The sequence below is a fragment of the Suricata suricatta genome, chromosome 7, assembly GCF_006229205.1.
Source record: "Suricata suricatta isolate VVHF042 chromosome 7, meerkat_22Aug2017_6uvM2_HiC, whole genome shotgun sequence".
NCBI classification, from domain to species: Eukaryota; Metazoa; Chordata; class Mammalia; order Carnivora; family Herpestidae; genus Suricata; species Suricata suricatta.
Window position 1 is genome coordinate 11,863,375 of NC_043706.1, and position 27,462 is coordinate 11,890,836.

Below are 27,462 nucleotides of genomic sequence, written 5' to 3' on the forward strand. Positions count from 1 at the left end.
TGGAACCTGCTTGAGATTCTGTGTCTCTCTCTCTTTCTGCCCCTCCCCCACGCGTGCTCACTCTCAAAAATAAATAAATATTTTTAAAAAAGAAAACTTTAAATCACATAAACAGTAAAAGTAATGTTATAAAGATTTATAAACATGTATATATATTTATAGTTATGATTAAGAGATCTATTTTTTGTGTGTACAAAGGAAAGGAAGTTTTCTAATTATATCCACAAAAACACAGTGAAATAACCCAAACATTTTATAAAAATAATTTATTTTGGTTATCTGTTCTATTTCTGTTTCTATCACCATATGAACATACTTGGCCCTAATTTGTATATGGAACAGTGATACTTTCAAACTTGCACCGAGTATCCATCTCCTTGTAGTAAGTCATAATTAAAGCAATTTTCTTTTAACTTCAAAGGGCAATCGAAGAGATGACTCGATGGTCTAAAAGTTATTTAACGCAAGGGACTAACTGCACAGTTGCTTATTGTTCTCATCTTTGAAAGGTGTTTATAAAATATTTTTCCTCACGGCTTCAAAAACAGATTATTTTCTAATTGTATTTTTCTTCCACTTTCAACTTGCCTTTTCTTTGTCTTGCATACTTCTGGATGAAAACTATTGTTATTTTTTTATTAGGAAAAAAGACCATTTTTCAAGTGAAAAATGCAAATCAACATTTTCTTAGGATGCACTGTACTTTGCAAGTAATATCATGGGACCAAGTACCAAAATAAATTGGCCTAGTTGAAATATTATATACATGTATGGGTGTTAAAGATTTGCCTTTGATATTTATATGTATATATATATATATATACACACACCTATATACAGTGTATATATTTTACAAATGTATTTTATTAGAATTATAAAATATATATATTATATAAATTCTTCCTGTTAATGATGTGGTATCATTATCTCAACCATATTGATAACTTTGGGAAGAATAAAATATTTATCACTGGTAAAATATTTCAGGGTCGGAGATTTTTTTAAATGTTAGAAAACCCTAATTTACCCTTTATATTTCTGAAATCGTCGTGGGTACTTTCCATAAAACTCCAAATGCCAAAATGCAGCGGTTAGAGATTTCCAGAACTATCCTAATATCTTACGGATCCATAGATAAAATGGGTTAAAAAGATAGATTGTTCTATTTCATTTCTTATTGGTTTAAGGTAGAGAAAAAATTTTCTGAAAAATGATTAGTGTGTATGATCTGTCTGCCACTCTTTTATTAATCTTAATTAGGTGGATATATTTCCGTTATTTTATGTCTTAGCTCAGCAAAACCTTGTTAAACTATTCTAACCAGGAGGAAGGGGGTAGAATATGAACGTTTCAAAAGCATTGAAATTTTAATTAACTCTAAGTAGCATCTTAAAGGACGAAAGGACTGCTTTCTCCTCACTTTGAAACCAATGAGCTGCTCAGTAGTATCCATTTAACATGTCAAAACCAAAAGATGCGTCCCACATAAGGGTTCTATCTGGAAAAGTTGCCTGTGATAGTGTAAAACTCTATAAAACGTGCAATATAGTAAGAGGAGTGTTCAGAACTTCCAAAATATCATCTATTTTTCTTCATCAAGTTTGAGAACATATTGGTAGAGGAAAAGTGCTTCAGGAATGGTCGAATAAAGACCTTTGAAATTACGTTCTCACGTAAAAGCAATGAAAATACCTGCAAAAAATAATAAGCAAAATCAGTGTTTTCAGAATTCTGGAAATTAATCAGACCCTTGCAAGAATTTGAGGAGTGTTTATTGAAGAAAAACAGGTGGATTTTAGTCAGAACAATGAGCTTTGTGGCATTGTATCTTATTGGATTTGCGTCTTCTTCTGTTCCATCTTGTCTTCTTCTGTTACATAGTAATCTTGAAATAGTCTTGCAACCACAGCAGGCATGAGAAAACGGTAGCAGAGTAGCCACTGGAAGGGGCAAAATGATGTTATACCTCTCCGGAAAGCAACATTCCCAGATAATTGTCATTATTTGACCTTTCTAACTGCTCCCTGAAAATCTCCCCTCACAGAGCTTGTCTTTATTTGACCTTGTACAGCCTTTTTCCTGGGGCACTGGTCAAAAAATTTCAGGGGCAGTTGGTTAACATTGTATCTTCCCCAGGTCGTGGTTACCAGAGAGGACTAAAAAAAAAACTAGAAAAAGCCTGGAAATGAGAGGTTCGAAGGGAGCTTTGAAAACCTCTGCCATATTCTTGAGAAGCTGGGAGACCACATGCATATACAAGATGTGCATATGCTCAGGAAAGACCTGAAAAGACCCTAATCTGTCCGTTTCTGTGGACTTGTGCAAGCAGAAAGTAAAGGCTAAACAGAGTTTTAAACTCCTGAAGCATTGAATGCCTATCTCAACGGGTCGCAATTATCCTTAGGAAAGACTGGGAGACTCATTCATTCACAGCAGTTTGGGAAATTTACATCCAATTGTTAGATGACAACAAAGCTAGCCAGGCTGAGGCGTTAGTGGTTACATACAACAAAGAATACTCAGTTTATAGAATTAGTTCAGCAAGTCACTCAACAAACAATAGCAACAAAACCAGTGACAAGCAGCTATAAACACGGGTGGTGGGGAGGGGGGACTCTGAATTCCAGAGTTGCTACATGGCATTATTTTAAAAACCCAGTTTGAACAAATTTCTAACAAAAAATTATGGGTCATGCAAAGAAATGGGAAAGACCATTTACAAGGGGAGAGAAAAGCAGTCAAAAAAAGCTATTCCTGAGCAAGCCCACAAGTTGGGCTTATTAGACAAAGACTTCAAATAAGCTATTATAAATATTTTCAAAGAACTAAAAGAAGCCACATCTTAAAAAAAAAGAAAGAAAAAGAGGAAAGTATGAGAACGATGTCTCACCATATACAGATTATCAATAAAGAGACAGAAATTATTTTAAAAACATCAAATAGGGATGCCTGAGTGGCTCAGTCAGTTAAGCTTCCAATTTGGCTTAGGTCAGGATCTCACAGTTCATGGGTCTGAGCCCTGCATAGGGCTCTGTGCTGACAGCTCAGAGCCTGGAGCCTGCTTCGGATTCTGTGTCTCCCTCTCTCTCTGTCCCTCCCCTGCTTATGCTCTTTCTCTCTCTGTCTCTCAAAAATAAGTACATGTTTGAAAAATTTTAAAGCATCAAATAGAAATTCTGGAGTTGAAAAATACAATAACTGACATGGAAGATTTGGTAAGAGTTCAACAGCAGATTAGAGATGGCAGAAGAAAGAATTGGTGACCTTGCAGACAGAATGAAGATAACCCAACCTGAGAAACAGAAGGAATAGTGAAACAGGGTAAGTGGACACTGAGAGACCCATGGACACCACAGGCATACAAATTATGCACAGTGTGATCCCTAGAAGGAAGACAGAAAGAAAAGAATGGGAAGGGTATCTAAAGAAATTATGGCTGAGGAGTTCCTACAGTTGATGAAAAATATCAACTGCAGGTCCAAGAAACGCAATAAACTCCAGGCAGGAAAACTCAGTGACATCAACACCTACACACATGTTGTAGTCAAACTTTCAAAAGCCAAAGTCAGTTGTAATACAGTACAAACAACACAAAATCGGTTGTGTTTGTATGTACTTGTAATGACTGATCCAAAAATAAAGTTAAGAAAACAATTCTGTTTATAACAGTTTCAACAATAAAACGTTCATGAGTAAGTTTAACAAAACAAATGCAAGAGTTGTACATTGGACACTGCTAGGGACCTCTGACTGCCTCTGTCAGTTGAACGTCTGACTTCGGCTCAGGTGATGATCTCATGGTTCAAGTCCCACATCAGATTTGCTGCTGTCAACATGGAGCTTTCTTCAGATTCTGTGTCCCCCCCACCTCTGTCCCTTCTCCACTCACGCCCTCTCTCTCTCTCTAAAACATAAACCTAAAAGAAAGAAAAATGCTAAATATTATTGTAAGAAGTTAAGGAAGAGCCACATTAAGTGGAAAGACATTCTATGTTCATGAATTGGAAGACATAATATTAAGATGACAATACTTTTCAAACTGACCTACAAATTCAGTGAAATCTCTTTCAAAATTCCAACTCACTTTCATTGCAAAAATGGCAACCTGATCCAAAATCCATATGGAATTACAGAAGACTCAGAAGAGCCAAAATAATTTTGAAAAAGAAAGCAAAGTGGGAGAGGGCTCATACTTCTTAATGTCAAAAGTTACTCCAAAGCTATAGTAATCAAGCGTGTGTGGTACTGGTATAATGCTAGACAGGTAGACCAATAGATAGAATTCAGAGTCCGGAAATCAGTCCATACATTTATACTCAATTAATTTTTGACAAGTGTTCCAAGAATATTGAATGGGAAAGGGACAATCCACATGTTCATCAACTAAGTAATGGAGTTATAGATAAAGAAATGCTGTATGTCTATACAATGGAGTGTTATTTTGCAATAAAATGGGATCAAGGACTGATCCATGCTACAACACAGATGGACCTTGAAAATATTACGTTAAGTGAAAGAAGCCATGTGGAAAAGGCCAAAAATTATATGATTCCATTAGTACAAAATAGGAAGAATGGATAAATCTATAGAAACAGAAAATAGATGAGGAGTTCCCAGGAGGAAGGGTATAGGGGGGTGATTGCTAATGGTTTTGAGGCTACCTTTTGAGTAAAGAAAACATTTCAAAGTTGGGGCACCTGGCTGGCTGGCTTAGTCCATAGAGCATGCAACTCTTGGTCTTGGGGTTGTGAGTTCAAGCCCCACATTGGGTGTGGAGCCTAATTAAAAAAGAAAAAGACAAAGTATTTCAAAATATGATGATTGTGACTGTGGAATAACTGTGAACACATTAAAGTAATTAGCTGTACACTTTATTTTTCTGGTTTTTTTTTTTTGAGAGACAGAGAGAGACAGCATGAGCAGGGTAGGGTCAGAGAGAGAGGGAGACACAGAATCTGAAGCAGGCTCCAGGCTCTGAGCAAGCTGTCAGCACAGAGCCTGACGCGAGGCTCGAACCCATGAACGGTGAGATCATGACCTGAGCCGAAGCCAGACGCTCAACTGACTGAGCCACCCAGGTGCCCCTTAGCTGTCCACTTTAAAGGAGTGAATTGTATGGTATGTAAATTATACCTTAATTAATCCGCTGTTAAAAAATAACACATTGAGAAAACAATACCCTTGAGAGCATGAGCCTTGTTTGGAAGGGATCCACGTGGGTTATTAAACACAGAATGGTAATTGGAATCGGCTAGAGAAGAAGGTGACTCTTTAAAACCAGTAAGTGAAGCACCTGGCCGGCTGAGTCAGTAGAGACTCCTGATCTTGGGGTTGTGAGTTTGAGCCCCACAGTGGGTACAGAGTTTACTTAAAAAAAATAAACTAATAAGTAAGAATATTTTATATAGAAGAATGTATCATCCCCGTGGCATAACACATCTGTATTCGTCAGGATTTGCTGGAGAAAAAGAACCAATAGGAGATACATATATACATCTATACATATATAAAAGGAAATTTATTTTGAGTAATTGGCTCATGCAATTTTAGAGGCTGAGAAGTTCCACAATCTGCCACCTGCAAATTGGAGACCAGGATAGCTGGCGGTGTAATTCATTCTGAGTCAAAAGCCCTGAAAACCAGTGGAGCCACTAAATCGGTTCCAGCACAAGGGCAGACCACCAATGTCTCCGCTCAAACAGGCAGGTGGGAAGGGAATGAAGCCTCCCTCCTCCATTCTTTCTTCCATTCGGGCCTCTAATGAATCGATGACACCCACCTATGCCGAAGAGGGTGCTCTACGTTACTGAGGCCACTTGATATGCTCATCTGGAAACAGCACTCCAAAAATAGTGTTCAGTCTGGGTACCCATGGCCCAGTCAAGTTGACACACAAAACCAACCACCACAGCATCATTTGGATGCTAAACAGTATGCTTATTTGAGTGGTACCACCGTGACCAACATCACTTCTTGACCTCTTTTTCTGCAATCGCCTAGGAGACAGGTGGACCAGTTAAACTGTTAGATCGTCACCAGTGCTATAAACATTTCATGGGGGGGGGTGGACTGTTTTTTCTACATCCAGTTAAAAATTATTCATAGCCATGCTTAATGGATGCCGTGGGAGATTAACCCATCAAGCTGGATCATACTATCTTATGTTACAAAGGAAGTTGAAAGGCTATTTTCCTATACAGTTCATTACCTGTGGAGGCTGCGGTAGAACAATCCAGTCCATGAACTCGGGTGGACAAGACGTGTGCTTTCACTAAAGGACAGCGCTGATGCTAAGATCCCACGTGGTGCTGCCTGACCACCTGTTCAAGGGCTGGCTCTGCCTCTTCGTGGCTGTCATAAAAAACTTTCTTAGTATTTCCTTTTTTCTAATCTTTATTTATTTTTGAGAGAGACACATACACACAGAGTGTAAGCAGGAGAGGGGCAGAGCAGAGAGAGAAGGAGACGCAGAATCTGAAGCAGGCTCCAGGCTCTGAGCTGTCAGCACAGAGCCTGATGTGGGGCTCGAACCCACAGACTGTGAGATCATGACCTGAGCTGAAGTCGGATGCTTAACCAACTGAGCCATCCAGGTGCCCCAAAAAACTTACTTAGTATTTCTTAAATTTTGCCCTGCTACAAGGAAAGTCTCCAATAGAAATGCCAAGAATGTTTCCGGCGAGGTAGCATCCCTGGGATCAGTGAATAGCTTAGTATGGTGACTACCAGGATCACACATATTATCATATATAAAGTTTAGTATGTTTGTAAAAGTAGTCTCTTTTCTTTCTGGTCATGTTTTTATATAGGATCACAGATGTTTGGAGATGGAATGGATCTTATAGATCTTATGATAAAAGTGAGGTATCAGATACTGAGTCATCCCCTGACTCTCCCAAGGTCACACAAATATTAGTGGCAACAGTTACTGGAAAGGACGAGTAGAGGTCAGGTATGTGAGTTAATGTGAGTCTTGCTCTCATTCTCCATATACTTTTCAACACGAGACTACACTTGACCTTACGCACTAGCTGTCCACTTAATATGACTTCTCCAACATATTTTTTTAGCTTTATGTGTGAGGACTTCCTATTTTCTTTTTGCCCATTATTTTAAAGCCTAATGCTTAAAAATCGTTTACTGGTTCTCCGCTCTATTGAATTTTGGATGGTGTACTTAGTTTGCTTTATTTGGGTATTCCTGACAATATGCTTTTCCTTAAAGTATTTATAACAGTGATATAATATGTTTCTTGTGACAGTCCAGGGTGTCTCCAGTTAGCCCAAAATACCCTTAAAATTTCAAAACCAATTTAATTTTAATTAAAAAATAGAAGACTATATGGGGGCATCTGGGTGGCCCAGTTAGTTAAGTGTCTGTCTGACTCTTGATTTTGGCTCAGGTCATGAGATGGCTGGGATTCTCTCTCCCTCCCTCCCTCTCTCTGCCCCTCTCTTGCTCTCTCTCAAAAATAAATAAATAAAAACTAAAAAAAAAAAAAAGACTGCCTGTAGGTTTCCCTTGATGGTGATCCCAGGCCCTGTTCTAAGGAAGGGCTGCCTGATTTAGGAAATTAAAATACAGCATGTCTAGGTGAATTTGAATTTCAGCTGAACAACATATAAATCAACTGCTACATGGGCCATACTTATACTAGAACAAGTTCTTCATTGTTCATCTGAAGTTCAAGGTGTAGTGGGTACCCTTGACCTTACGCATTAGCTGTCCACTAGCTGGCAATCTTAATTTATTAAGATTATTAACATTCATGCTTTCACAGAATGTGTATTTACTACCTTATTGTTATTTATTTTAAGATTTTATTTTATTTGTAAAAGATATCTTATCCTTTTTAAAATTAACTTACTTATTTTTATTTTTTGCCATATATATATATATATATATATAGAGAGAGAGAGAGAGAGAGAGAGAGTGTGGGGGGCGGGGCAGAGGGAGAGAGGGAGAGAATCTCAAGCAGACTCCACGTTCAGCATGGAATCCGATGCGGGCTCAGTTCCAGGGCCATGGGATGATGCCCTGAGCCAAAATCAAGAGTCCCACGCTCAACTGACTGAGCCACCCAGGCACCCCAAGATTTTATTTTTTTAAATTAATTTCTATGCCTAATGCAAGGCTCGAACTGGCAAGGCCAAGATAAAGAGTCACATGCTCTATGGGCTGAGCCTGTCAGGGGCCCCCCACAGAGCTTGTATTTTAGAGGGGAGAGTTAGACAAGATAATAACCATAATTAATAAGCAAACTATCAAGTATGTTAGAAGAGAAATACTTAAGAATAAAAAGAGAGCAGGATTCCTTAACCTGGGTGATGTATGGATAGCAGGTTCTCATTTTAGTAGAGGTGTTGCTGAGGTAAGCCTCACTGAGAGGCAAGAATTGAATGAGGATTTGAAACCTCCCTCTGGAATCAGGGCTCGAGGCTGAGGGATAGTGCCTGTCTCCTTGAGAAGAAACAGCGAATGACTAGTTGCCAGAGTAAAGTAAGTGGTAGGAAGGAAAATGGGCGGCCGGATTGTGGAGCCCGGCAAGCCAGTATGAAGACTTCGGAGCCACTGCCAAGTGTTGGCCAGAGCTGTGATTGACCTCACTTATCTCCTTAAAGGATCCATCTGGACTGTAGGGGAGTATGTGCGAAATCAGGGAGACTCTTAGGTTGTCCAGGTGAGAAGACTCTGCTGGCGGTAGTAGTGGTGGGAAGTGGGAGACTGGAGATAATATTGCAGGTCAAAACAACAGGATTTCCGACAGATTGAATATGGGAGGTGACAGGAGGAACTAATGTAAGGGTGACAGCAAGGATTTTACTCGAAGCAAGTGCTTTATCATTGTCGTGGTCCTCCTGTAAGAGACTGGCAAATTGACAGAGTAGAAACACTTTGGACGTCATTTGTCCTACTGATTGAGCTGCACCAGCTGTTTCCTGACAAGATGCAGCCTCGATGCATAAGGGGGCGGGAGGAAAGCCTGCCCCGCCTGCCCTTCCTTCGCAGCCTCCCTGTGGATGCATCCCTCGCCTCCAGGGCAAGGAGCATCGAAGGGCGCCACGCTGTGCCCAGTGTTAGGATTTTAGCAGAGGCCACGGAACGAAACTGACATGTCAGCCGTGGCAGCCGCCAGGTGACGATTGGCCCTGATCTTCAGTCTGGGACACTTTTGAGGAGCTGTGTGTCCAAAGGGACTGATTGTGATGACCTGGAAGTGTCATTTATTTTTGATTTTTTTATTTTTCTAAAGTTTATTTATTTTCGAGAGAGAGTACGCAGACGGAGGAGGTGCAGGTAGGCAGGCAGGACAGAGGATCTGAAGCGGGCTCCACGCTGACGACAGCCAGCTCAAGGCGGGGCTCGAACTCACAGAACCACGGAGATCATGACCTGAGCCTCAGTCGGATGCTCAACCGCCTGAGGCACCCAGGTGCCCCTTGAAGTGTCATTTAAATAATACATTCACATCTACCTACGGACACAAATTACAGCATGAACTACTGCTTCTTCACGGGCCCTAAAGACAGCCAAAGACAATCATGTCTGATGAATAGATTTTTACCTTTTATTTTATTCCACCTATAAAGATCAAGAGTGGGGCAGACAGCTTTCTAGCTTACCAAATGTTACCAAGCTTCAGCCTCAAGTAATTACAACCTTGTTATTTATTGATAAACACCAGATGCCTGTTATGTCAGAGATCAGAGAATGTCAAGGAGTCATTCATTAGACTCCACTACAAAGCCTCCCTCATTATGCTCCACCTCGTTCACTCTGGCTAAGCCTTCGCCTCTGAGGACCTCGGTCTCTTGGGGCTTCACAACTCAAGTAGCATGTCTTTGATAGTTGAGCAATTGGTGGCATTGTTAATATGCAATTCCCTTTTCCCCCCAATTATTTGCCCTGATGTGGGAGAGCCAGGATTCAGATCATTTTTAAAAAAGAGAGCAAAGACAATAAAAGTTATTATAATTAGTTCAGAAATATACAAGTAGCCCTTGAAACACTTTGCTCTTCTAAACTATAGTTTACATAGACTAAATTTAAAGTTGATTTGCATCCTCTAAAGCTACGTGAGCTAGAGAAAAGGGAGTCTTCCTTAGTGTGACACGTGGCAGGGTGATACTGTTTGGGGATTAAAGAGAAAATATATTGTAGCATTTCCAGTAACAAAGGGCCCTGGTTTTGGTCTAAACACATGGGATAATAATGGTGATGATGCTCATGAGGGAAAGACAATGATAACTAATTCCTTAATACTTGTGGGATATGAGCACAGAGGTAGGTATTATTAGTGTTATTATGCACGTTTTATGAGGAAACTGACTTTGAAAGAGGGACATTGCTCATGGTCACATAGTCAATAAGTGGCTGAGCTGGGATCTGAAGGCAGGTGGTCCGATGCCACACTTTTAGCATCTATATGATGTTAAATCACATAAAAATGTCAACGACAAAATGCGATATGGCCCGGCTTTATAGAGAAGGAAATGCGTTGGTGCCAGAACAGAGAAGAAGCTCAAAGTTGGAGCCACAACAGGAAATAGAAGAAGTGAAGCCCCAGGGAATAATAGCAGACCCAAATACAGACCCTAAAAACTGAGCAGAATTTTAACATCCACACAGGGAACACGATACATAAACTTGCACTTTTGTAGGGACAGGAGCTTGGGACAAAGCTCTTTATCAAAGTTGGTAATATCGGAGGTTTTCCTTGGGTATGAAGGGGATCAGAAAAGCTTTGCCCCCAAATTCGGAAAACTAAAAGGAAGGTTGATGTCCTCTTAGGACAATGGTGAGTAATAATATTTGTAAATGTGTGAGCAAATCACACTGCAGGCATGAAGTCCACACTTTTATCACCCACAACATAAAGGAACATGAAGCTTAAAACTAAACGTAATAGTGAGTCTACAGTCAGTGAAAACACTGGGACCTTCATGGAAGGAAATGCACTGGGTGTGGGAGGGAAGCCTAGGGTGAGCTCCCAGGAAGAAATTACAGACCACACAAAGAATGGAACCATGTAAAAATGAGTCAACAGATAAAACAAGTAGTACTCCAGGTACTGGACATCAGAGACCATCGGAAAAATGATGTAGTGTAAGTGTGTTTAAAATTATTCAAGAGACTAAAGAAGAAGGAATGCATTGCAAGATAGGATGCCGTGAGTTAAACAAAAAACCAAACAGAATTTCAGGAAATGGAAAAATTAAAATCAAAACCCAATTGGCTCAGTCAGTTAAGCCTCTGACTTTGGTTCAGGTCATGATCTCACGTTCGTGGGTTCAAGTCCTGTGTTGCGCTCTGTGCTGACAGCTCAGAGCCTGGAGCCTGCTTCCAATTCTGGTCTCCCCCTTTCTCTCTGCCCCTGCCCACTCATGCTGTGTCTCTCTCTGTCTCAAAAATAAATAAAAAACATTAAAAAAAACCCCAATGGATATGTAAACAAGAGAGTTGATAGAGATGATATGGAAAACATGCCAGTAAATAGAGCTGATGAATTTATCCAAAGAAGACAAGATATGGGGTAGGAGGAATACCCTCAAAGAATAAGAAATGGAAAATCAGAGAGGTTAAGTAACATTCAGGAATGAACCAGAAGGCCCAGCATGTAGCTAATAAGAGTTCCAGATAGAAGACACATTACTCAAAGAGAGGCAATATCTAGAGAGATAGTAAATGAATATTTCTTTTTTTATTTGTATTTTTTAAGACTTTTTTAGTAATTGGTACACCCACCATGGGGCTCAAGCTCACAACCCCAAGATCAAGAGTCATAAGCTTTACTGACTGAGCCAGGCAGGTGCCCCTGAATGCATATTTCTTAAAGCAAAGAAAGATTTGCAGATGCATACCAAGTTGGAAACAGAATAAATTCAAATAAATCCACATTTAAACACATTGAAGCAAAACCACAGTGCACCAAAGAAAAACAGAAAATCTTAAAAATAGACCAGAAAAATAGAATGTTATAGTAGGACTCTTTGCGTCTTGACTTCTGCTAAGGCTGCTTAAGGCCAATAGCAAAATAATAGGGAGCCAGTACTCCCTCGTTACAAAGAGAGGTAAGTAAGTACCTGTGCAGCTCAAAGTCAAGGACAGAGGATTACACAAGGCCATGCGTGCTGGGAGTGAAGGATTACTGGAGGCCATCTGAGACCGCCTATGACAGAGTTCTTTATATATCTTAGGTACATGTTCTTCGCTGTTTCTGTGTATCACAGCTATCTTATCCAATTCTGCAGCTTGCCTAGTCTCTCTCTTTTAGTGATATCCTTTGATGAGCAGAAGGTTTTTTATTTTAATGTAACCTAGTTTATGGCTAGTACTTTTTGTGTCTCTTTAAGGAATCTTTGAGTACCCCCAAAGTCACGAAGATGTCCTTCTAGGCAATCTTTCAAAATGGGTTGGCCAATTTCTATTATAAAGATCCAGATAGTAAATATTTTACATGTTGTGGCCCAGTCACTGTTGCAACTACTCAACACCACCATTATAGAGTGAGAGCGACCGTATACACTGTGTGCGTGAATGGGCATGGCTTTGTTCCAATAAAACTTTATCTGCAAAGCAGGTTTCAGCTTGATTTGACCTGTGGGTTATAATTTGCCAACTTGCAACCTATGTGCTCCCATTTTTAACACTGTGATAATGTTTTTGTGTGTACACACACTCTTTCTTTCAGATAAATGGTAGATAGATGGATAGATGATAAATAGATATAGATAGAAAGCCAGATGATAGAAGGATAGATAGATGATAGATTGATAAATAGATGATTGATGATGATAGATAGATAGATATGCATATATTTTGCTGAATCATTTAAGTTGTATAAGCTGAGGTGCCCAACTGGCTCAGTGGGTAGTGAGTGGGACTCTTGATCTCAGAGTCGTGAGTTCAACCCCCATTTTGGGAACAGAAATTACTTAAAAATAAAATCTTAAAAAAATAAGTTGTATAAGCTGCATACATTATGACACTTTATGTCTACATTCTTTAGACCAGTTTCCTGGCCCTTTATTTTTGTCTTTCATATTGTTCACATGTTTAAGACCATTTGTTCAGCAGAATCTCATTCACTGTTATTTACCTGATCGATTCCTGATGTTTATACTTAAAATTAGCACTCAGGTCTAACAGGAGAACAGGAGAAACCTAATGGAGGACCATGGGGAGGGGAAGAGGGAAAGAGAGTTGGGGAGAGAGAGGGACGTAAAACCTGAGAGACTATTGAATACTGAAAACGAACTGAGGGTTGAAGGGGGAGAGGGAAAGGGAAGGTGGTGGTAATGGAGGAGGACACTTGTGGGGAAGAGCACTGGGTTATATGGAAACCAATTTGACAAACTATTTACAAAAATAGAAAAAAATAAAAAATTTTTAAAAATTAAAAAAATAAATGAGACAATACACACACACAAATCAACATTCTCTGTAGAATAACTTTTATATGATAAAATGTGTCTCAGATATCACAGCAGGTGACAAACAATGTCATTTTGACTTACTGGTGATGTTAATTCTGATCACTGGGTTCAGATCATTAGTTTGCCAGATCGTACATTTTTCTTTTTCTTTTGTAATTAATAAATAAATCTGGAGGTCCATACTTTGACATTGTATAAATATTCTGTGTGCCAACAACCTTTTACTCAATGATTTTTTTTTAGCATCTATTAATCTCCTTGCTTGAATTACTGCTGTGGTAATCTGTGCCCCGTTTTCTTGTCTACTACACTAGCTAGGAAATATAATACAACATCCAATAAGTGTTGATAGTGGGAATCAGTGTCTCTATCCTGATCTCAGAAGGGAAATGTTTATTATTTCCCCAATAAATAAAATGTTTGCTGTAGTTCTGTGTATTTTTTTTTAGCCATTCTTTATCATCTAGAGAGCATTTTTTTGTTTGCTTTTTAAAGACTTATGAATGGGTATTGGATTTGACTCATTTTTTCCCCCTGCATCTATCAAGATAATTATATAGTTTTCCTCCTTTTTAATTTTAATACTGTGAATTATATTGATAAGATTTTCAAATTTTAAACCAACATTCTTGGAACACAAACCTATTGTTTAATTTCCAAATATTGAAACATTTTTAGTTATATCTTTATTAATTCCTGCCTTAATTATGCTATGGTCAGGAAACATATCCTGAGTGATTAAAGTCTCTGAATATTAATGAGACCTGATTTGTGGAACAGAATATGACTAATTTTGATAGATGTTTCTTATACACTTGAATACACACACATATATGTAGTCTAACGTCCTGGGGTACAGTGTTCTTTATATTCCAAATGATACAAGGGCATTAATTGTGTTGTTTAGACTCTCTATGTCCTTACTGATATTTTTCCCACTTGATCTTCCAGTTATTGGGGTGGGGGTGGGGGTGCTAAATTTTTTCATTATGATTATAGATTTGTCTCTTTTTCCTTCATTTCTGTCAAATTTTTATTTATATACTCTGAAATCATGTGATTGAGTACATAAAAACTTACAATTATATATTTCATTCTATTATTATTATTGATAATTCTATGAATTAATTCTATTCACTCTATTAATATTTTTCACCTTAAAATTTACTTTGCCGAATGCTGGTAGAATGATATCAGCTTTCTTTTGTTTAGTGTTTTTATGGTATTAGTCTTTATGTCTTTGACACACAACTGGAGCATGTCTACTAGAGCATGTCTCTTAGAAGTAGCATGTAAGTTGGATTTCACTTATTTTAATCCAGTTTGAAAATATTATTGAGTGGTCTATTGACCTTTAGTGTGGTTAGAGGTACAGATATACTATGGTTTATACTTACTGTTATTTGTATCCTATTGGTTCTATATATGTTCTATGGCCTCCTTTCCTTTCTTTCAGTCTTTCAGACTCATCCAGTATTTCTTTCGTTTTTCTATCTCCCACTGCAACTACCACCCATTTATACACTGTTAACACAAAGCAGTAGACAATCATAGGACTTAGAGCATGAAACTCCATTTCTTCCTCCTGCCTTCTGTGTTATATGGTCATGCATTTTAATTCCGCATCTATTTGAGTGCTATAAATTGTTACTCCTGTTGTTTTGTGCATTTAGTATTTACCTAGATTTACCCACATTTTCCCTGTTGCTCTTCATTTCTCCTTGCATTTACATGCCTCCACACGGCATCATTTTCCTTCCACCTAAAGAATTTCCTTCAGTTTTCCCGTTTGGTTATTGCCATATAATTGACATATAACATTGTAATAGTTTCAGGAATACAACAATTATGTTCAATATATTCAATACTAGTATGTATAGTGAAATGATCACTACAGAAAGTCTCGTTACCATCCAGCACCATACATAGTCAACTTTTGTCTTTCTCGTAGTGAGAATGTTTAAGATCTACTCTCTTAGGAACTTTAAATATGAAATACAGTATTATTAACTATGGTCACCATGCTGTTTATGATGTGTTTATTTTATAACTAGAAGTTTGTACCTTTGGAATCCCTCCACCTATTTTGTGCACCCCCCCACACCAATCTGTTCTCTGTATCTGTGAAATCATACAGTATTTGTCTTTCTTTGTCTGACTTATTTCACTTAACATGGTGCCCTCACGATCCATCCATGTTGTTGCAATGGGCAAGATTTCATTCTTTTGTATGACTGAATAACACTCCATTGTGTGTGTGTGTGTGTGTGTGTGTGTGTGTTTGTGTATGTCACATTTTCTTTATCCTTTCACCTATTGGTGGACAATTAGGTTGTTTTCATATCTTAGCTATTGTAAATAATGCTATTAATACCCAGGAGTAGAATTGCTGGATCTCAGTATTTCTTTTAATGTTTACTTATTTTTGAGAGAGAGAGAGACAAGGTGACAAGGTGTGAGTGAGGAGGGGCAGAGAGATCAAAAGAGACAGAATCTGAAACAGGCTCAAGGCTCTGAGCTGTCAGCATAGAGCCCAACGGTGGGCTTGAACTCATGATCTGTGAGACTATACCTGAGTTGAAGTCGGATAGTCAACCTACTGAGCCACCCAGGTGCCCTACTCAGTATTTCTTTTATTACGGGTTTACTGGTGACAAATTCTCTCCATTTGTGTTTATTTGGAAATTTGTTCATTTCACATTTGCTTTTGAAAAATAAAGTTTTTAAAATATTTATTTATTTTTGAGAGAGACAGAGACAGAGACAGAGTGTTAGCTGGGAAGGGGTTGAGACAGAAGGAGACACAGAATCCAAAGGAGGCTCCAGGCTGTGAGCTGTCAGTGCAAGCCTGCCTTGGGACTTGAACTCCCTAACTGTGAAATCATGACCTGAGCTGAAGTCAGATACTTAACCAACTATGCCACTCACACACCCCTGAAAGAAATACTTTTTGCAAGATATAAAATTTAGGTTGGCAGGTACTTTCTTTCATTACTTAAAAAAATGTCATTCTTTTGTCTTCTGGTTTCCAACACTTGTAATGCATCTTAATATTCTTTCTTACATAACTTCCTTCTTTTCTCCCATTGAGAACAAATAGAGAGTACGAGTAAAAATATGTTTTAAGACATAAAATAGATACTAAGACATTGAGGAATTATAGGGCCAAATCCGGAATAAGAAGGAACCTCAGAGGTTTGGGCTCAGTATTTGTACTTTCCCCTGGAGGCATCTGTTGATTTCAGAAGGGGCGGATTAAAGTCTGAGAAGAGCTCTCCTCTGACTCAGAAATCTAGAAGGACAAAAAAAAAAAAAAGTGGAGATCATCACCTGCCAAGGATGGAGAACTCCCTGGTAACCCTCATCTGACCTTAGGGTTGAGACTCTGAAGAGCTTTATCTTAGGAGAATGAATAAATAAGAAATAAGACCAGTTTTGAATCATCTCAGTATCTGATTGGGTTAATGTGGTTTGGGATTACTAACGCTTTAGCCCCAGCCTGTCAGAGGCTTCTTCTCTGGAGGAACATAGCATCATGCAAAGCATAACATCATCTTTACCATCCTTCAAATGTGCTGTTCCACGAAACAAAAATCAACCAGTCACCTGGAGAGATAATATAACGTGGCAGAAACACCTCAAGAGAAGTGATAAAAATAGAAGCACACCTATGGATAACAGAGTGTCAGGTGAGGTTTAAAATGTTCAGAAAAAATTATAAAAGCAGATGAGAATTTTGACAGGTGAATGGAAAACATGAAAAGAACCAGATGAGGAATGCCTGGGTGGCTCAGTCAGTTGAATGCCTGACTCTTGATTTAGGCTCAGGCCATGATCTCATGGGTTCGTGAGATCATGCCCCACATTAGGCTCTGCGCTGACAGCTCAGAGCCTGCTTAGGATTCTCTCACTCACTCTTTCTCAGCTCCTCCCTTGCTCGCATATTCTCTCTCTCAAAATAAATAAGCATATATTAAAGAATAGAAAAGAACCAAATGATAATTTCAGAAGTAGAAAATATAATAGTTGAAGTTAAGAGCCCAGTGGATGATTTTATGAGCAAATTAGACTCTGATGAAAAGAGAATTAATGAATAAAAAATAAATCAAAAGAAAATCTCCATACTGAATCCCAGAGCAACAAGAGTAACAAAAATGGAAAACAAGAAAGAGTATGAGGGGCGCTTGGGTGGCTCAGTTGGTTAAGCCTCTGACTTCAGCTCAGGTCATGATCTCATGTTCGTGGGTTCAAGTCCGGCATCGGGCTCTGTGCTGACAGCTCGGAGCCTGGAGCCTGCTTCCAATTCTGTGTCTCCCTCTCTCTCTGCCCCTGCCCGCTCATGCTCTGTCTCTCTCTGTCTCAAAAAATAAATAAAATTTTTAAAAATTAAAAAAAAGAGTATAAGACGTAGGGCATACAGTGAAAAAGTCAACGGATATATTATGTCTTAGTTTGAAAAAAAAAAGAGATGAAGGTCAGATGCAATGTCTCAGAATTAAAAATGAGCAAAAAACCCAAACCATGAAAGACATCAAGCCACAGACTTAAGAAACACTAAAAATTATAGGTATGATAATATAAATCAAAGAATAACTAAGCATATCCCCCCAAAACTACTGAAAAACAAAAAGAGAAAAAAAATCTTACAAGCAGCAAGAGAGGAAACAAAGCAAGTAACAGTTGAGTTTTCAACAAAACAGTGGAAGCCAGCAGCATGAGAGCGTCAAAGTTCTCAAGTAAAATAACCAACTGCTGGTTTTGGCTGGACTCACTCAGACGACTGGCGCTGAGTGGGGGTAGTTCTACTCCTTCTGTCTCTCTTCCTCTTCCGGGGTCTAGCAGGCTAACTTGAGGATGTTCTTCTCCTGGTAATGGCAGAGACATAAGACAGCAAACAGACACACAGGAGCACCTTTTAAGCTTTGCTCTTAAGTTCTTTAAGCTTTGCTCTTAAGACTCCATTGGCCAAAGCAAGTCACATGACTAGATGCCTACTCGAAGGGAAGTACATTCTGCCACTTGATAGGAAGGGCTGTGAAGTCACGTGGGAAAGTGCAAGGCTACAAGACAGGGTGAAGAGTTGGAGCCATCAACCTAATGCGCCACAAAGTAACTGGGGAGGAAGGGCTACACAGATTCATTTTCGTAGGCTGTTTTCTCTGGACAGAATGAATCAGGAATATTTATATACATAGCTGTTGTGTAAGAACACTCTTTCAGTTGTTACTTTCAGAAATCAGAGGCTTCATACCACAGATGCTTTAACAAAACTGTCAGAGAGACTCCTTTTGCAGGACAGGAGGTAAATTAAGTGAAGGGGGAAAATTGGGTTTACTCTTTAAAACAAGAGAATGGGTGGTTCAGTCGTTAAGCTTCTGACTTGGGCTTGGGTCATGATCTCCCAGTTTGTGAGTTCAAGCCCCTCATCAGGCTCTGTGCCGACAGCTAGAGCCCAGAGCCTGCTTTGGATTCTGTGTTTCCCTCTCTCTCCCCTTCCCTTGCTCGTGCTCTGTCTCTCCCTCAAAAATAAACATTAAAATAATTAAAAAATAAAATAAAAATAGAGAGTGATGGTAAATTAGGATGAAGTAAAACAATTAGATGTGGATTTGGGTAACATCTTTGTTACCCAAACTACTAAAAGGCATTATGTAGAATTAAGTGAGAAGATTTAAAAAATATATAGGGGCGCCTGGATGGCTCAGTCGGTTAAGTGTCAGACTCTTGGTCTCAGCTCAGGTCATGATCTCCTGGTTCGTGAGTTCAAGCCCCGCATTGGGCCCTGCACTGATGGCATGGAGCCTGCTTGGGCTTCTGTCTCTCCTTCTCTCTGCCCCTCCCCTGCTTGTGCTCCCTCTCCCCTCCCCTCAAAATATATAAATAAACTTAAAAAAATATATACAGAGCTACTCTTTCCCAGGCGTACTCTTGCTAAACTGGACCTATAATCCCCAAAGAATATGGCAGAGAAGGCATAAAATTTCAGTGTATTAAGACACGGAGGCTCTTTCCCTCTCCTCTATTTAGAAAGAAGGAAACAAAATAGATTCCAGTACACATGCACACTTGCACTTGGTAATCTAGGGATAGAGCAGAAGCAAATGGCCAGGACAAAAAGAAATTAGCTCAAGTGGTCCTTGGAAGGATTTCCTGGGCAGTGTGAGAGAAAGTGATGCCTATCATACAAGCCCATTATGTGCCCTGAACAGTAGCTAGCTGCCCAAGCAGACACTGCCTTTGAGATTTGTGTTCTCTTTAAAAACTCATGTAAATTTTGTGTTCTCCTACACCATAAATATATGTTTGTTTTTTAATAAAAAACCTTGACTTAGCTTACCAATCTTAAGGGAATATTTAAGACAAGAAAAAGTGGCACATCTCTGCTAAGGCTTGGAGTATTTCTTGGCATGTGGAGTTATATCCCCTTAGGACTAGGGAGATTTGTTTCAGAATCTCAGGCGATAGACAGTGTTGGGTTTTACTCTTGCCTTTGCCTAGTTCAGGCTAGTTTTGGAGAAATTATTTGAACTCTAAGAAGAGATCTGTTTCCTTGTCTGTAGACAGATATTAATGGAGACCATCTCCAAGGTTCCTTCCAGTCCTGAGCCTCCGTGAGTCTCTTCTAGGTTTTCAGCTGAGTTCAACCTCACTAATTGTCTATGAGCTCTCCTGCCATTACTGAAGCATGCCTGAGGCTCGTTTTAATGACCCATCTCAGAGGAAAGAGCCACTTTTCTCTTACAAGCTGACCATACAGATTGGTAGAGTCCTCTTTCCCTGCAACCAGTCATGGCTTCTCATTATAGGAAGACAGAGGAAGCAAACAATGACAGGCTAGGGATGTAGGTAGCCAAACGATCAAATTAGAGACAAGGCTGAATTTTTTCCTTTACTAGATTCAATTAACCTACTTTTCATGGGGGAGTTTGATGGATTTTGGCCTACTAACAGATGCAGGGCTTTTTGGTTTGTTTGTTTGTTTTTGTCTGATTCCATCAGCTTTGAAACTGAGAATGGAAATGAGACACCTACATTAATAAAACAAGAAGGTGGGGGTTTGGACACTTAAACTAAACAAAAGAAATCGGACCTGGGAGTGAATTACTTATTTATGGCATCTCCTGTCAAGCTACCTAACCCTCTTGTGAGGCCTGGCATGATCTCTTTGTTGGTCCTTAAGGCAAATGTGTGTGTGTGTGTGTGTGTGTGTGTGTGTGTGTGGTGCTCTGTGATGGCTTGTGGTTTAGGTCAATGATGAGCTGGTTATGGAAGCCATTTTGTCCGAAGCATCCACACAAGGAAGTGTGTTCCCCCTCCCTCTTTTCTTGAAGACATTCTAGAATCTAGCTTATGATAAGCAGGAGATATGTTTAGGAATTTCACAAGATGATGTATCCAGGAGGCCGTGACAAAATTAAGACAGACTGAAGCAAGGCCAATGGTCTCAACTCTGAGAAAATCCTGAGGAGTTGTGGCCACCTGATTTCTTGCATTCATTATAAGTGACCTGGGAAAAGTGTAAATGAGTAACAACATAGCATTGGGTGGAACTTCCCTGCCAAGGATCACAGAGTACAGAATGACCTAAATGGTCTCATTCATCTCTGGTTTCCACGTACAGGGGTTCTCACGTAACCTTGTTTGATGTCATTTAAATAAAGATCACCTTGAGTCTAATGTGCTCTCCTAGAGCAGAAGAATTTCACAATCTCAAATGGATTCTTAATAGGGTTTTTATGTATATGCATATATGCACTATGAAACATAAATCTTGCTATGATATATCTGTGCCTATAAGTTTACTTAAACTCAAGCTCTTTGTGATTACATATGGGCACATCTCATATGGACAACATTTACATAACCACGCACAACTTTTGTCTTGGTGTAAAATCAATTCTGCCAAAGAGCATCTTTTCCTTGTCTTCTAACTAGGAAGAAAGGGTCAGACAGAGAGATAGAAGAGAATCCCGCAGAAGAAACACTAGGCTCTCCACCACTTTGCCAAGAAGTCATGTTTTCCCATTCTGATCTACAAAGGTCTGATGAGAAACCTTCTCATGGTGCTGACCACAGAGGATACGGAGCCCAACACTGAGGAAACAGCAAAGGGTCACCAAGACTTGAGAATCAGAGGGTATCAGAGATGTGGCCATCAGCTGCAAGGCTGGTGGAGCAGGTGTCTGCTGGCTTCTTCAGCAGAAAGGTGAGCAGGAACAGAAGGATTTGAACCCTAAGACCATCACTTGTTGACAAGCCCCAAGGTGGAGCTCTGAATAGAAAGAGAGGGATGAGTGGTGTCCCTTCACCTCTGACAGCAGCTCCCTGATACAGCTGCCACATCCACTAACCCTCTCCTTATCCTGGTCCCTTCCAGTTACCCAAGTTGACCAGCCCCATTACTGGCATGCTTTCCTGCCTAGCTGTCCTAGGCGTCAGGATCAATTATTTCAAGCAAGTTTTCAGCACCACACAGTTTTCTCTCCTTGCTGATGCTGCCCCCTCAGCCAATGCCGTCCACCCCTCACCTAGGAGGAGCCCAACCATTTGTTTCTTCGGCCCCTGGCCCCGAGGTGAAAACTTCTACTGGGGAAAAAAAACTCAATCCAAAAGCAAGACCTAAATCAAAACCTAGACCAGGACTAGCGCCACACCCTTGTGTAACTCCTGGTCCGTTTGTGTCATCACAGGCCTTTCCCAAGGCAGCGATTTCTCAACATCATTTCTTCTTCTTTTTTTTAAAGTTTATTTATGTATTTTTAAGCTATAATTTGTTGTCAAATTGGTTTGCATACAACACCCAGTGCTTTTCCCAACAAGTACCCTCCTCAATGACCGTCACCCACGGACCCCTCTCCCCCCACCCCCTATCAACCCTCAGTTTGTTCTCTGTATTTAAGAGTCTCTTATGGTTTACCTCCCTCTCTGTAACTTTTTTTCCTCCCCTTCCCCTCCCCCACAGTCTTCTATTAAGTTTCTCAAGATCCACATATGAGTGAAAACATGGTATCTGTCTTTCTCTGACTGACATATTTCACTTAGTATAATACCCTCTAGTTCCATCCACATTGCTGCAAATGGCCAGATTTCATTCTTTCTCACTGCCAAGTATTATTCCTTTGTATTATATAAACCTCATCTTCTTTATCCAAAAGGATGATTTTTTTTCTTTTTTCTCTTCTTTTCTCTCGCTCTTTCTTTCTTTTTTATATAGTTTATTACCAAGTTGATTTCCATATAACACCTGGTGCTCTTCCCCACACGTGCCTCTCTCCATGACCATCACCCCCTTTCCCCTTCCCACCTTCCCCTTCACCCTCAGTTTGTGCTCAGCATTCAAAACTCTCTCATGATTTGCCTCTCTCCCTCTCCCCAACTCTTTTTCCCCCTTTTCCCATTCCCATGGTCCTCCATTAGGTTTCTCTTGTTAGACCTTTGAGTGACAGCATATGGTATCTGTCCTTCTCTGCCTGACTTATTTCCCTTAGCATAACTCCCTCTAGGTCCATCCATTTTGCTATTTATGCATTTTTAGAGAGAGTGAGTGACAGAGCATGCACATAGGAGGGAGGGGCAGAGAGAGAGAGAGAAAATCCCAAGCAGGCTCTACTGCACTGGCACCCGCTCTGAGCTCGGACTCGAAAACCCATGAGATCATGACCTGAGCCAAAGTCAAGAATTAAATGCTCAACCGTCTGAGCCACGCAGGTGCCTCTCAGAATGTCATTTCTTATCTTGAATCCTGAATCTACCCTGAGCCTCTCACTCTCACCAGATGGCTCTGGCTCCCACTTCACTGAGAATCACAGAAGTCACTAAACGGCCAGAGACCCCTTCAAGTCTCCTCCATCCAGCCCTGTCTCCATCTATCTTTCCTTTCTCCACTCTGAACATTATTTCCGTAACCCCCCAAGGCTTGCTTTCTGATACACTCTCAATTCTCTGTTGCCTCTCTTTTTTGATGCTTGTTTTATCCATTAGTTTTCTCTTCTGCATTTTCAGTGTCTTTATTTAATTCTTCCCTCATTCTGTTGACATACACAAATCACTGCCATTATTTAAACAAATTTAAGCAAATCTCTATCTCTTCTTTCTTCTGTGATCACTAACAGCTCTTCTTCCTCACCACCTCACAGGGCAAAGTTTGTATTTTCTGCCTTCCTCATCTCCCACTGTCTCAACTCCCGGGGGCCTCACATTAGCCCCATCATGGTAATGGAAGGCATTGTCTGTGGTCACACCCACATGAATGTCCATAACTTTCCTCTCAGTCAAGTGGAAGGAAAGCACCAACTGCTTTGCTTGACCGATTGTGGTGGGTCTTGTTCCCAGAGATCGCCCCCACCCTGTGGGATGGATGCACTTGATCCCCAGCTGCTGGGAGAGTTCCCTGCCTAGAGCTTACCCCTGAGTTCTTCCCCAGTGATTGCTCCCAGCAGAGGGGAGCCCCTCACTGAAGGTTCCTCTCCACTCCAGAGGCAGCCTGCATTCACTGACTTGTTGATCAAGGGACGTCTTTGAAGAACCATCCAAGCTTCAGATCTTTCCACGAGATGGACTGAAACTTTTGTGTCAACTTATGCAAGTTTGATTTCTCCAGCAAAAGGAATTCTGTTCAGTCCAGCTTTCTTCACTTTCCCAACATCTGTTGCTTCTGAGAGCTTTCCCCAAGAAGCTTCCTGCAGGCAAATGTCTTTTTCAGAGTCTGTTTCCTGGAGAACTTCGAATAAGACACAGGGGAAGCCACTTATTTCCCTGGAAAAACTAGTAATGGAGTCAGAGACTCCTCTCTCTTAATCTCAGCCTTGGTGCGTCAGACTCCTTTGCTGGGTCATGCTGTCTTAGAAAGCCTGGATCAGGCTGAATCCAAAAATTTAATTTTGCTCAGGCAACAAAGGAAGTTGAGTCCCAATTGCTGGGTCTTTGTTCAATATCTTCACTTTTTGAATAACTTTTCTTTAGGACAATACTGGATCAAAGACTCTTGGAACTATAGTCAAATTTTTAGGAATTAATTTTTTTTAATGTTTATTTTTGAGAGAGAGAGACAGACAGACAGACAGAATGTGAGTGGGGGAGGGACAAAGAGAGAGAGGAAGACACAGAATCCGAAGCAGGCTCCAGGCTCTGAGCTGTCAGCACAGAGTCTGACACAGGGCTTGAACTCACAAACCATGAGATCATGACCTGAGCCGAAATAAAACCTCTAATGCTCAACCTACCAGAGCCACCCAGACAGAGGCTGCTTAGAATCCCTTTTAAAAACACCAACCAGGTCTTGTCATTCCTCTGCTTAGACCCTTTCAGTGACCTTCCATTGGACTTAGACTAAAATCCAAATGCCTTACCATAGCTGCCAGGTTGTAAATGATCTGATGGCCACGTCTGTGCCCTCATGTTCTCACTTGCCCACTCTACTCAGACAGTCTGTTTTTCTCTCTGTTCTTCTGGCTTCGGGGATCTTGTTCTTGCCTAGGCAGGCATGCTAGCTCTAGGCGTTTGGATGTCTTACTTCTTATCTCTCAGCTTATACATCTGTTCCTCGGAGAGGTCTTTCCTGGTCATCCAAGGTAAATTAGCTGTGCCCTTCCTCCCCATGCCACAAACTCTATCTTATTACATTTTAAATATTTTTAAAATATTTATTTATTGGGGTGCCTGGGTTGCTCAGTTGGTTAACCATCTGGCTTCAGCTCAGGTCATGATCTCATGGTTTGTGGGTTCAAGCCCCGCGTCGGGCTCTGTGCTGACAGCTAACTCAGAGCCTGGAGGCTGCTTCAGATTCTGTATCTCCCTCTCTCTCTGACCCTCCCCTGCTCATGCTGTCTCTCTCCGTCTCTCAAAAATAATAATAAAAAAACATAAAAAAATATTTATTTATTATAGGAGAGGGTGAGAGATAGCAGGAGAGGGGCAAAGAGAGAGAGGGAGACAGAGGATCTGAAGCAGGCTCTGTGCTGACAGCAGAGAACCCTACTGGTGGCTTAAACTCACCAATGACCTGAGCTGATGTTGGATGCCTAACTGACTGAGCCACCCACGTGCCTCCATTTTAAATTTTATAGCAATGTAGCACCTGAAATTATTTATGCTTTTAAAATGTCTTTTAAAAGATTTTATTTTTAAGCAATCCCTACACCCAGAGATTGGGGTTCAAGCTCACAGCCTTGCAATCAAGAGTTAGTTAAACGCTCCACTGACTGGGCCAACCAGGTGCCTTGCTTTTTACATTTTTTATTTCTGCTCTCCTTCAGACTAGGTGGTAAGTTTCATGGAAGTAGGCACCTTATCTATCTTGAACATTGCTTTCTCCCTCACTGACAATAATATTTATGGACACTCACACATCGACAGTCAACAGACACTGAATAAATAGGTAAGTAATTTAAAATCCAGAAATATTGGCCTAACATATAATATGCGTATGTTCCATTTCACTGACTTAAGGTATAAAATATGGCTGTATATATTTTTTAATATACAGAGTAATACAGTGCCCTCTCTTTTAAGCCAGATATTCTGGTTAATTCTTTCCTCTTTTTGTGGACTTGTTTCTTATTTTTCCATCCCACTTCACCATGAAACTGGGCACTCCTACCTAGTCCTGTTGCTCCTCTGGCCATTGTCCAGTGGCACTCAGGGGATAGTGCAGTGCTCTCCCGGACAAGTGGGGATGCTCTTGACGACAGCCAGGAGTCATCAGTGCGTGTGGAACACATTGGCCATAGGAGCAGAATTTCTCTCTGGCATCCATAACTTGCATCTTGACTTCTGAGACCAAGACAACTTGTTGATTGAGAATTCCGGCTGGATAGGTCTCCTGGGAGGACTGATAGCAACAATTTTTCTATATTCCTTCTGTCTTTGAGGTCTCACAGATTATTCTCCTATGGGACATCATCAGAGCATTTCAACGGAATGATCACTTAGATCCACAGATTGCCTTAAACAGCATATTTTCAGAGGATAGAACTTCCTTGCTCTATTATCTAAGCTCTTTTTGCCATATTGAGTTCTACCTCCCGATGAGATCTATATGCTTTTCTGAACTTCTGCAAATAACTAAGGCTCAGTAGGTATTCATTCGAACTAATATTTTACAATGCTATCACTTTGTCTCTTTCTTGCTGAAAGCCTTTTGCTCTTTGTTCTTTCTCTGCCTGCCCTTTCAAGGTCCTCAGAGATGGATCTCAGAACCCTTAGTGACCAGGAATCTGCTCCTATCTGACTTGCTGCCCCAGGAGCCCATTGGTCCTCCACACTTCTGCAGACCCTTGCTCGTGTTCTTTCTCACATGTGGAATAAAGTCCCTTGACTCTAAAGCAGGAAGAGCTGAAAGAATTTCTGTGACTGGCAATGAAGTTTAGCTTCAGGGGTCCTCATGCGTACTGGCCCTTTCTAAGGCTCTGGGAGGGACCCCCACATGGTCACTGCAAAATTAGCAAAAATAAGATATTTTAATTACAACCGACAAGACCAATCTCTCTTTCCTTAGCTTTGGGTGGTGATGGGTGACATTTTAGGAACCGAGCTTGGAGGAAGTTAAGTTGGAAAGGCATTTAGTTTAGATTTATTAGAAAATGTGCATATGGTGGACAATCACTTCTATGTATTGTTAGGTTATTGCTGGCCACTCTGGTGTAGGAATGGTTCCTGGGAATCTCCTGTTGGCCACTCAGTTATCTCCCTGGGCAGGGCCAGGGGGTCAATTAAGGTATGCGTGTCTCCTTGGGTACCCAGCACCAGAAATACATGAATAGTGAAAGAGAAACAAGTTTTGAAATGCATGGAGCCAGAAGGTACTCTGTGGAAAATTCTTCCATTCGCCAAATGCAGAAAAATGTAAGCCAAGTATTTGGTTCTCACGGATGCCTAGTCAAAACAGGAGTTCTTTCTGGAATGTAGAAGTTCCTTCTTTTCCGTGGGATGGGTTCCAAGACCCCCAGTGGATGCTTAAACCCATGGATAGTTTCAAACTCCATATGTACTATGTTTTTTTCCTACACATATATCTTTATAATAAAGC

The 27,462-nt window shown here is 40.4% G+C and overlaps 1 long non-coding RNA gene across 1 annotated transcript; it reads right to left on the reverse strand.

Annotated features, from left to right (window-relative positions):
* Window positions 1-1,755: 1,755 nt before the first annotated feature.
* On the reverse strand, window positions 1,756-26,299 carry LOC115296413. The gene is made up of 3 exons (XR_003910878.1): window positions 26,035-26,299; window positions 6,209-6,351; window positions 1,756-1,940 (listed from the first exon to the last, which is right to left on the reverse strand). It is a non-coding gene; the product is annotated as an uncharacterized LOC115296413 (long non-coding RNA).
* Window positions 26,300-27,462: the final 1,163 nt, after the last annotated feature.